Source organism: Pelodiscus sinensis, chromosome 17, assembly GCF_052426305.1.
Source record: "Pelodiscus sinensis isolate ZL-2025 chromosome 17, ASM5242630v1, whole genome shotgun sequence".
NCBI classification, from domain to species: Eukaryota; Metazoa; Chordata; order Testudines; family Trionychidae; genus Pelodiscus; species Pelodiscus sinensis.
The window spans coordinates 32032634-32044661 of NC_143068.1; the positions used below are offsets into that span (position 1 = coordinate 32032634).

At 50.9% G+C, this 12028-nt stretch overlaps 1 long non-coding RNA gene across 3 annotated transcripts in view; it reads right to left on the minus strand.

Moving 5' to 3' along the window:
- The window catches only part of LOC142818830 (uncharacterized), a 77302-nt gene that overhangs the window by 41419 nt on the left and 23855 nt on the right, over window positions 1-12028 (minus strand). The gene's annotated exons all lie outside the window — the stretch shown is intronic.

Genomic DNA, 12028 nt, shown 5'->3' on the forward strand with positions numbered 1-12028 from the left:
ATTTAATTTGACAAATTCTCCTTTTCAGTAAATGGTTATTAGTTGGATTTGTTTGTACGTGGCTCTTTTTTAGACTCCAGATATTCCTTGTAGCTACGGCTACACAACAGCGGTTCTGACATGAGCCTCAGAATCATCTGCATCTATCTGCATCTATCCTCCCTTCTCTGTCTCAGTAGGCCCTTTCAGTTCCCCTGGTCAGCCTCACCTAAGCTAGCCACAAACATCCTTCACAATAAAAGTACCTCAAGCACCGAACCTAGTCAAAGTCCTTCCTCCTAGTGTTCTTCTTCCACAGTGTAGGGGAGGGAATTGTGGGTCACCTCTGTCCCTTCAGGGGTTGAAGATCCACTAACAAACAGGCCCTTTCTACTCTCCCTTCCCACAAAACAATAAGGAGCTTTTTATGCTGGCCTCTTTAGGGCTTTTGTCTTGATTGCCTGACTGAGGGTACGTCTAGACTACATGCCTCTGTCGCCAGAGGCATGTAGATTAGGCTACCAGACATAGGAAAATGAAGCAGCGATTTAAATAATCGCAGCTTCATTTAAATTTACATGGCTGCCGCGCTGAGCCGACAAACAGCTAATCAGCTGTTTGTCGGCTCAGCGCGGTAGTCTGGACGTGCGGGTGTCGACATCAAAGGCATCTGTCGACCACCCAGGTATGCCTCCCGGGATGAGGTATACCTGGGTGGTCGACAAATGCCTTTGATGTCGACCCCCGCGCGTCCAGACTACCGCGCTGAGCCGACAAACAGCTGATCAGCTGTTTGTCGGCTCAGCGCAGCAGCCATGTAAATTTAAATGAAGCGGCGATTACTTAAATCGCCGCTTCATTTTCCTATGTCTGGTAGCCTAATCTACATGCCTCTGGCGACAGAGGCATGTAGTCTAGACGTACCCTGAGAGAGAAAGGAGCTTTGCCCTATGCTACACCGTATGGGTCCCTAAGAAATAGTCGTCTCTTGCCTGTCTTCCCCATGGGCCATTTACTCTCTCCCCACCTCTGTCTCTGCTGGCCCCAGGTCTTCTACTTGCAACTGGGTAGCCTGGTCCTTCATCCCTCCCTGATTCCTCTTGTCCTTACAGGGCCAGCCTACCCTGTTACAACAGCCATGTTCCATGTGCCGCACTGCATGGTGGATAATAGCGTGAGAAGACTCCACGTGTCTACAATGAAACCGGCTCTTTATTAAAAGATCTACAGGTGGGCTGCCGCTGCCGCTGCCGCTAGTGTTCCAGCCGCCCACACGCTGACTGACTTTCCGGGCTTTTCTAAACATCTCCCTCAGTGCCGGGGGCAATGTTGGGGGAGGGGACACAAAGGTTTGTGTGCCCCCCACAAATGCTGTGGGGGGAGGGGCAAGGAGTCAGTAACTGATGCAGCTGTAACCCCCACACTGGCTGGGTGTGGGTCACCGTCCCATGGAGTGGCACTTAGACCCCTCACAGAGAGAGAGAATGTGTTGGCTCCCTAGTATTAGCTGAGAGCCCGCTGGCTTTTAGGCTCAAGCTGTCGGTAGAGGCTCATGCACTAAGCTCCGGATGGGCCAGGTCCAGTGTTACACAAAGCCACCCCATCCATGGGCTGGTGCAGAGCAACTGCACCGGGCCCCATGCTTGGGGGGGGCTCCCCAGGTGCCAGCAGTGGGGGTTGGGCCCCCCCGACTCACTGGCAGCAGGAAGCAGAGCGACCCAGTCCCCAGCTGTGTGGTTCAGGGGAGGGAGCTTGGGGACGGGGTGGAGCTATTTACTGGCATCGGGAAGGATCCACATGGACAGTGAGTGCCTGGCAGGCTAGTGCAGGGGAGACCGACACCCCAGCTTGCCACAGACACTTAGTGGAGACAAGCCTTCAGCATGGGGCTTGGAGAGCCCAGAGGAACGGCCATGTGTCTCTGTCCAGACATCTCAATAAAGGATCATCTTCCTGTGCATCACAGGGACACCCTTCAAACAAGAGGGCTGTGTCTAGACTGGCCAGTTTTTCTGGAAAATCAGCCGCTTTTCTGGAAAAACTTGCCAGCTGTCTGCACTGGCCGCTTGAATTTCCACAAAAGCACTGACTTCCTACTGTAAGAAATCAGTGCTTTTTGCGGAAATACTATTCTGCTCCCGTTTGGGCAAAAGTCCCTTTTGCGCAAAACTTTCGCGCAAAAGGGCCAGTGTAGACAGCTGAGATTGGTTTTCCGCAAAAAAGCCCCGATCGCGAAAATGGCGATTGGGGCTTTTTTGCGCAAAAGCGTGTCTAGATTGGCCACGGACACTTTTCCTCAAAAAGTGCTTTTGCGGAAAAGCGTCCATGCCAATCTAGACGCTCTTTTCTAGAAATGCTTTTAACGGAAAACTTTTCCATTAAAAGCATTTCCGGAAAATCATACCAGTCTAGATGTAGCCGAAAAGTCCTTTTTCTCCTGGGGGACATCTACATTGGTGCTTTCCAGCACTGTAACTTTCTGGCTCAGGGGTGTGAAAAAACACACCGCCATCCCTGAGTGCAGCAAGAAGGGCTGGATTAAGGGGGGTGGGCTAGCCGGGCAGCTGCCTGGGGTGCCAACCTATGGGGGGGTGCCTGATGGCAGCTGAAAGGGGCGCCACGTGCCCGGCCATGCGGCGCCCCTTAGAGCTGCAATCAGTCGCCATGTGCCAAGGGCCGGGGGCTGCACGGCGCCCCTTAGAGCTGCAATCAGTCGCCATGTGCCCGGGGCCGGGGGCTGCACGGCGCCCCTTAGAGCTGCCATCAGTCGCCATGTGCCAAGGGCCGGGGGCTGCATGGCGCCCCTTAGAGCTGCAATCAGTCGCCATGTGCCAAGGGCCGGGGGCTGCACGGCGCCCCTTAGAGCTGCAATCAGTCGCCATGTGCCCGGGGCCGGGGGCTGCACGGCGCCCCTTAGAGCTGCAATCAGTCGCCATGTGCCCGGGGCCGGGGGCTGCACGGCGCCCCTTAGAGCTGCAATCAGTCGCCATGTGCCCGGGGCCGGGGGCTGCACGGCGCCCCTTAGAGCTGCAATCAGTCGCCATGTGCCAAGGGCCGGGGGCTGCACGGCGCCCCTTAGAGCTGCCATCAGGCACCGCATGCCCGATTGCAGCTGTAAGGTGCACAGCACACCGGGGGGCAGGGCAGCACATGCGCCATGCGCCATGTGCCCGATTGCGGAGCTGCGCATGCGTCATGCACCTGCTGCCCAGGGCGCAGGAATGGCTCAACCCAGCCCTGGCAGCAAGTTACAGCACTGCAAAGCGTAGGGATGTGAATGGTCAACCGGTTAACCAGTAGGGACTGGAGCAGCTCCCCACCCGCTGCGGACAGGGGGCTGCTCCAGCCCCACAAGGCCCACAACAGGCAGGGGCTGCTCCAGCCCACGGGCCAGAGCAGCTCCTGTCTATGCCAGGTCCAGCCTGGCCCCTCCACTGCAGGCTGGAGCAGTCTGTGTCCACGGAGGGCCCAGCCCAGCCTCCCGCCAACAGCTGGAGCAGCCCTGGTCTCTGGCAGGGGACCCGTTCCCTTCCCCTTCAATCCATTAATCAGTTAAACGTAACTTTTAACCGGTTCGCCAATTGAAGGGGTTTTCACATCCTTTGTAAAGCACCAGTATGAACCAGCTAGGAGCTGCACTCTCAGCATTGTTAGCTACTTCCCTCGTGCTGGGGTCACACGTTCCGTTTAAAGCGGTACCGCGGCAGCACTGCTGCAGCTGTGCTTTACTGTGAAGTGTGAGCAAGATCTGTGTCAGACGCCCTGGCTCAGAGGCATACATAAACGTGCGCAAGGTAAGGGAGCAACGTCAGCAGCAGCCTCCTCCGACCGGAGGAGTAATACAGAAGTAATTAAACATCTGCCGTGGTGCTACCAGAGAGTCAAGGTGGGGGAAGTCATATATTTTATGGGGCCCACGACTGTTGGTGCGAGGGACGTGCTTTTGCGCTCACACAGAGCTCTGCTTCAGGTCTCAGCGTAAGTAGGTCTTGTGCAGTGTAAGTAGCCAGCACATATTCGGAGGGACTATTCGAGGAGCTCTGGCCTATTAACGCGCCTGCAGTCGCAGGGCAAAAAGGGGATTCGTGGGTGGAAGGATGCAACAAACGGTAATTTCAGTGCTTTCCTGACGATCCCGATTGTTCGTGTCTAGCACCATTGAGAATTTCAGCTCCCAGACTTGTCTTTTGAAAGGGGTGTGCAGGTTCCTTTGGGGCTGAGCGGTCAGAAATGGAAGGAGCTTTTTGCGAGAAGTGTTCACCCCCTGAGCCATTGTGGGGGGTTTGGTGCACCGGAGAAGAGGCGCCGCACGTTGTGATGCTGTTGAACTCTTCGAGGGGTGACAGAATGTCCCAATTAGCCATTCCAGATTCATTGCTACGGAGCAGAGAGCTCACCCCACATTCCCGCTTGTAAACCTCTCCTCCTCTTAGCCATAAACTCTCTCCAAGGAGCCGCGTCACTCTGGAAATGCCACTGTGAAACGGATCAATGGTCCATCCAGTCCAACGTCCTCTTTTTGACCGCCAGCAGGGCTGCTGGCTGCTCCCGAGGAAGGCTCGGAATCCTGATAATGCACCTAATTGTGCAAGACTGTGGCATGGGATGAAAAATTCTCCTGTCCCCAGCTGGTGACTAGCTCATGCCCTAAAGCAGCAGAAATAGTAGCTCTTGCAGTTTTATCCAGCCGAAGAACTGGAGATGCCAGTTCTGATCCGGTAAATGTACTTTGACTGGGTTTATTTTCTGATTATTCCTCGTAGCCGCGGCCTTTTTTTTTTTTCTTCCTTTTTTTTGTAAATAGAAAAGCCCCTGATTTTGTGGGGAAATGTTCAGACTGGAAGGATCCCCAAACGTTGTACACTCCCTTATTCTCTTTAGAACAAAGTCATCGCCGCTGGAGGGCTGCAGATGAAATCCCCTCTGTACCCACAGACCAGGCATAGCATGGGCAATAGCCATGCTGGTTCTCTGCCAGTCTGATGGTATCTTGTTTTGGAGGGACCATTCCTAGGGTGAAGACAATCGTAACTTTTACCCTGTGCATCCAGTCCTTTCTCAAGATTTAAAAAACAAGGGCTTAAAGTTAGGCTCCTAAATCCTTATTTTTCAGAAGGGCTGAGCCTCCTGCTACCCCCACTGATGTCAGCCGAATGGGTCCTCAACACATCTGAAAACCAGGCCACTTATTTAGATCCTGTCATCTTATTTTAGCCCCAGGTTCTCCCAGCCAGATGGAACCACCCTGTTCCAGCCGATCTTTGGGTCCCCGTTTTTAAAATTCTTGACCACGGGCTTCTGCTGTCAAATCTGCCATGCTCTGCATGACCTAGAGATGGCCGCCTGGCTTCGAGAAATTAGAGGGAGACCTCCAAGTCAATTCTCACAGCACACTGAACAGTCAGAGCCTTTCCACCTCTCTCCGCCTGGCCTGGATTCAAATCCTGGACTGAGAGAGAGAAATCTTTGTAGCTCACTGAAAATCCTGATTTAGTCGAGCTCTCTGGGCAAGCACCACCTTTCTATTGTGTGTGTGCGCAGCGCCTGGCACAACGGCGCCAGGAACCCTGCTTGCGGCCACTGCAATGCAAAGAAAGAATAAAAAGTTCCCCTCTCTGCCAATGGCCATTACAACACATTGAGCTAGATATTGGGGATGAGCTAATTAAATCCAACCATTTTGTCACTTGGGGCCTAATCAACCTTGGGAAGGACCAGAGGTATTTGCTACAAGTACATAGAAAATGTATAGCAATGGTCCCCAACACGGTGGCCATGGGTACCATGGCACCCGCCAGGGCATTTATTTGCGCCCGCAGAATGATCTGGGCCGGCCCTGCCCCCGGGTGTGTGGCACATGTGCGGTGCCAGACCCGGGCGTACGGCGAATGGGCGGCCCCTGCCCTAGGCGCGCAGCACATGTGAGGCACCGGTCCCGGGGCATGTGGCGCATGGGTGGTCCCGCCCCCAGGTGCACAGTGCATGCATGGCCCCGCCCCTGGACACCCAGAGCATGAGCTGCCTGGCCCCCGGGTGCCTGGCAGCCCCAAAAGGTTGGGGACCACTGATGTATAGCAATGGGGTGGGATTGGGCATTTACTAGACAGTGTTAAATTAGGGCCAGATGTGGAGACGCACATCCCTCTTCATGCAAGGAATTAAGACACCGGGAGCTGAGTTCACCTTCAGAACCAGGGAAATATACAGCCTCGCAGGGTCTTAACTAAATGATTTCAGATACAGCAGAGGGATTAGTGCATCCTTGGAAATTACCAAGAGGCAGGGGCTGGAAGGTGCAGCATGCTGGCAAACTGAGACCTGGAGTGAGGATGCCTGTTCTAATCAGGGAGCGAGAGAACAGCATTTGCCATTATTGATTCTCTGATAATCCTTGACTTTGCTTATCCCGTGCGGTAATATTGCACAGAATCATCTTTGGGCCAGCGGGTTAATGGGCTTGGCTGGTTTGTGTTTTAAAAAGGGATGAGCTGAATCTAAACCCAGGTGTGGGAATGAGCAGACACATGCTCATACACCACCGCCAACCCTAGGCCTGACCTAGGTGTCTTGGAGAGGAAAGAGCTATTTTCCAAACAGGAGAAGGTTAGAACCTTTCAGGTCTGTTCTGTGTCATGATGTAGAATAGTGACAGAGATGTAGCCGTGTTAGTCTGGTGTAGCTGAAACAAAAGACAGGACTGTGCAGCACTTGAAAGACTAAAAAGATGGTTTATTAGGTGGCCCATGAAAGCTCATCACCTAATAAACCATCTTGTTAGTCTTTAAAGTGCTGCATAGTCCTGTCTTTTGTTTCATGATGTAGAATCTGAGGCTTCCTTTTAAGATGTTGCCGGACGGTCCCTGCCTGGCCCTTCCTTGCATCCCTACCATGTTGGGTGGATATAGCTACAGCGATAAAGAACTCCTGGACCAATAGCTTGTAGAGATGATGAACCCGGCACAAATGGGCATTTTTTTACAGGTGAAGAGTGAGATACTTTACTATGTTTTCTCTTCTTCACATGTCCCGTTTATAAATCTTCCTCTTTTTTTTTTGGTAGGATCTGGGGGTGGAAAGGTTAATGTAAAAGCCTCTGTTACAGCCAAACAATGCCTGCAACCTTAACCAGGCAAATGGCTTTTCAGGTGGAAAATTGCAATCATATTGTTGAATATACCATTTTGCTAATTTAACCTGGAAGTTGTGAAATGCATGAAAAAACCTTCCGGTAACTCAAGGAGTGTGTGTGTCCCCAGGCCTGTGTGTCCATGTCAGACCAGCAGTGATATAGCAGAATGCGGAGAGGGGTTAGGAATGGGAAGCAGAGGTGTTCTCATATCTGTTAGGCCACAGCCTTGTGTAACCCATACATGTGTTGGGTGTGGTTCTTTGTTCCCTCACATGGCATTAAAACCACTCAGGATGTCTACACTGCCATTTTTTTTGGCTGAAGATATTCAAATTTCACTCTCATTTGCATATCTTCTGCCGATCCTTTTTGCAGAAGAGGTTTTGCCACTAAAAAGTTCGGTGTAGACAGGGCCATTTGTCAGAAAAACCTCCTTTTTCGCAAGATCCTTTATTCCTCAAAAAAGGAGGTTTACAGAATCTTGCGAAAAAGGGTTTTTTCCGACAAATGGCCCTGTCTACGCAGGGCTTTTTAGCGGCAAAACCTCTTCCGCAAAAAGGATCAGCGAAAGATATACAAATGAGAGCACGATTTGCAAATCTTCTGCTGAAAAAAACCAGCAGTGTAGGCGCAGCTTCAGGGATTAGTCTGCTACCACCTTAGCTAAGAGCTCCTGCAGTAGAGGCTCATGCACTGAGGTCCTAGGTTTGATCCTGCCTGCCAGTGACCAGGGTTTGTTTGTGTTACTTCCTTGTGCCCTTGGTCAAGTCACTTAATCACTTGATGCCTCAATTTCTCTCTCTCTAAAATGGAGACGATAATAATTCTGGAGAATAGCAGGAAGATGGGCTCTATTTCCAGCCGGGCCGTCCCTACCAATACGCAAAACACACTGCAGAGTAGGGCACCACACAAATAAGGCAACAAAGTGCCCCAAATGTTGTGGTGCCCTAGGAAGCTGCATATGCAGTAGCACCAGCTCTATCCCCTGGCCAGTCCCTCTATGGACTGTGCTGCCCAGCAGGGCCTCCTGAGGCTGTGTGGGGTCTGCGACAAGCTTACTTCAGTTGTATAAATGTCTGGGGGGGGGGTCTCTCTCTCCACCTGACCTCCCTTGCCAGAGATCCCCAACTGTCTCCAACAACCCAGGCTTATTTATCCCCCACATCACACCTCTTCAGTCCTTTATTCCCGAGCTGGGGAAATGCTGGGGAAATGCTGCTCAGCCCCTTGCTGAGAGGCTGGAAAGTCTGTATCTCTCCGGGTCACTGGTGGCCAGATATCAGTGTCTGGGCAAATGGATTTCCCATTGTCTTCCCAGATGCTCTGCAGATATACAGATTAAGGTTCATCCAGTGAGGGGATACCGACAACTTATCTCCTAGCCTGCCCTGAGAATACACAATCCTTTCCCTCCGCCCTCCCCCCCCCCCCCCCCTGCACTGGGTAACAATGCAGAATCTCGGGGAAACTGAGGCGCAAACAAGACTCATAAAAATATGACCAAAAATGCCACCTAGCTCATTTAAAGCTGCAGCTGCCTTGTCTCCACTAGGACGTGAGCTCACACCTGTTAAAACGCACACTCTGTTTCTAGGGATCACAGTGCCGAGAGCTGGCCCCAGCCAGCTAACGTGCCGAGAGCTGCTATCAGATGTGGTCTCTGCTAGGTGTGTGCAAAGACACTTTGCCAAACACGTCTTTCCTCCCAGCATAGACACAACTTTTGAGGGGATCCTTGTGGCCACATCCACTTCCCATGGACAGGATCGACTGGCCCTTTTATTGTGCTTGTTCTAGCTGTCAGGTTCTCCAACAGCCCCCTTTATCATACTATATGCGCACCCCTTGATCTTAAATGGAAGTACCCTCCCAGCACCGCTGTGCACAGGGGAGAGGCTGTTCTCCCCCATTGTTCCAAGAGGGGAATGGGGCAGAGAGAAGTGACTTCTCCGAAGTCAAGCAGGAGGCCTGTAGCAAACCAGGGATTTGAACTTAAGTCTCCATAGCGCAGCGATGGGCAACCTAGGCTAGTGAGTGGGCCGCAAGATTGTCATAACCAAGACGGTCTCCTGGGATAGAGTGTCTCCTGGATTTTACGAGCATCCATAGAATATGTGGGGTGGGCCGATTGGACCGTAGCAGCGCTCTGATTGGCTGCAGAGGGAGCGCACGGCTCTCGCAGTCAGTGTTGTGTGCAAACAGCACATACCTGCCCTGGCTTTATGTGCATGTCACTTTAGTAAGGCCGGTAGAAAACCCCCCTCCCCGAAGTGAATGGAAACCAGCAGAATCTGGCAACCCTGCACGTGGGCAATGGTAATGAAATGTCTCGTGGGCTGCACACAGAACCCCTGTGGTCTGCAAGTTGCCCACCACTGCCCTAGGGCCACGATAGTGCCCTAAACACTGGGGAGCATCTTTCTTCCCTAGGAAATTCTTGGGTTTTGCTGCTCATTGGTGGCTTATTGGGAAGCAAGGGTATGTCTACACTACCACCCTAGTTCGAATTAGGCTTTCTAATTTGAACTACCGTTACACCGCGTGTAGCCGCGGGCACGGAGTTCGAACTACCGGGGATTTAAAAATGGCGGCGCCTGGCAAGATGCAAATGAAGCTCGGGATATTTAAATCCCGGGCTTCATTTGCAACTTCGGATGACTACATTAACCACCCTAGTTCGAACTAGGGTGGTAGTGTAGACATACCCCAAGTGACTGGTGAAAGTCTCAGCCATGGCTGATCAGTTTACTGCTTGTGCTGTCCATCTGCCAGGGTATCCCAGCTCCTTGGTTCATGAGCAACATCCCAGGACAGGCTGGGCCTCTCTGCTGGCTATACTCTAGAGTAGCTGATAGGGGAGAACAATCAGAATAGTAAACAAATAATAGCAATAATGAAATGCCTTGTGTGTTTAAAATGGCACTCCAAAGAGCACTTTACACAGACACAGATAATAGCTGCAGGTTAGTGATTTGAGGTCGGTCCCGGCAGAATACCTGTTTTCGTGCAAGAAAAAACTTTCAAAGGAGTAAAACACAGTCAGCGACTCTAGTCTGCTGAGCTCAGCTTAGCAGCAGGAGCAAATGTGGAGGTTGTAAGAAGTCACTGGGAAATACAAGGCTAATGCTTGAAACAGAATATAACGGAATTAATTATTAGCTAGGGAGGGAAGGGATGTCTAGTAGTTAGAACAAGGGATGGTAGGAACTGCTGGGTCTATTTGCAGCTCTGTCACTGACTCACTGTGCAACCTTGAGCTAGTCACTTAATTCATACATTATAACATGAGTACACTAATACTCACTTTCTACAAGAACACATAGGCTATGTCTACACTGGCAGCTTCTTGCGCAAGAACAACTGTTCTTGCGCAAAAACGTGCCGGGTGTCTACACTGCATGGGCATTCTTGCACAAGTACATTTACAGTACAGCATCAGAAAACAGGGCTTCTTCCGGAAGTTATTCCTCTCCCCGTGAGGAAGAAGCCCTCTTGCGCAAGAGGCCAGCATAGACAGGCAACATGAATTACTTGCGCAAGAAACCCCTATGGCTAAAATGGCCATCAGAGCTTTCTTGCGCAAGAGAGAGTCCACACTGCCATAGATGCTCTTGCGCAAAAGCACGTCAGTGTAGACGCGTTCTTGTGGAAGACTTTTTGCACAAGAACTCTTCTGCAAAACAGTTCTTGCGCAAGAAGCTGCCAGTGTAGACGTAGCCTATTACTGTATCTGCCATCGGGAGTGCTTAATTAACTGCTGTTTGCCATCCTCATTCTAGAAGTACAAAATACGATTATTGTTATAACTCAGTGGGGAAACGGTTGATAGAAAGCTTGCTTGGAGACGTGCAGAAAAATGGTTACAGATATGAAGGCTGCATGTTTGCTCTCTGCTTGGTGTTAAATTCAGTATTGTGTGGCCGTGACTGTCCATTTCCCTGCATCAGTCTGAAATGCAGGTTCCTTTAGTGGAGAAAGTATTGTGCATGTGACGTGGTTTTATACACTGTCACTTTGTGCTGATGTTCCTATATTGAGGAGACACGGGATTTAATTGGTGTGCTTCTAACTTGGGGCATGATCCTGGCAAGACTGATTCATGTGAGCCATCCCACTAAGCCATCAGTGCAAATGTAGAGGGATTCCCCTGATTTTGCCAGTGTCACTTTGGATTTATCCTGGAGTAACTGAGATCAGAAACAGGTCTCATGGGACCACTCATGTGAGGAAAGGGTGCGTCTACACTGCACCCGTAGCTCGGAATAAGATACGCAATTTGAGCTACGTATCTTATTTTGATCTAACTTTGAAATAAACGGCTATTCACTAAACCGATATCGGAATAGCGAGCCCATTATTTCAAAATCTATTTCGAAATAACAGGCTTGCTCAAAAGATGCAGAATAGCTTTTTGAGGATACCAGAGGTATCCCGAAATAGTACCGCTGTCCAGATGTACCCTAAGAGTTTTCAGGCACAGGCCCTTCACTGTGGTCCCTCCTTGTCTGTAACCTGGGTCTCCATACTCCTCCTGCCACAGTAAGGGAATTAAATTACAAACAAGGGAAACGTGAGGTGGTTTGGTGTTTAGTGGGAAATTTATTTAGCTGCCTCTGCCTTTTGATTGGTGTGTCTGCTTCTGATCGTGGCTTCTGCCGCATGACACTAAAAGCCACCCGAGTTGTGTTGTAATCAGCCCAAAGTGGTGTCCTGCTGTTGAAGTAAAATGAAACTACATGTTCCCTGAATGAGATCTGTGTCCATACCAGATAAAGATATAGAGCCAAGTCCTGTCTCCATGACATCTAGAGTATCTCCACTGAAGGCAATGGAGTGACTCCCGATTTACACTGATCTAGCTGTGATCAGAATTTGGCCCAGGGTCAAAACAGGGTCTCTGTTTTCCACGGGCAGCTG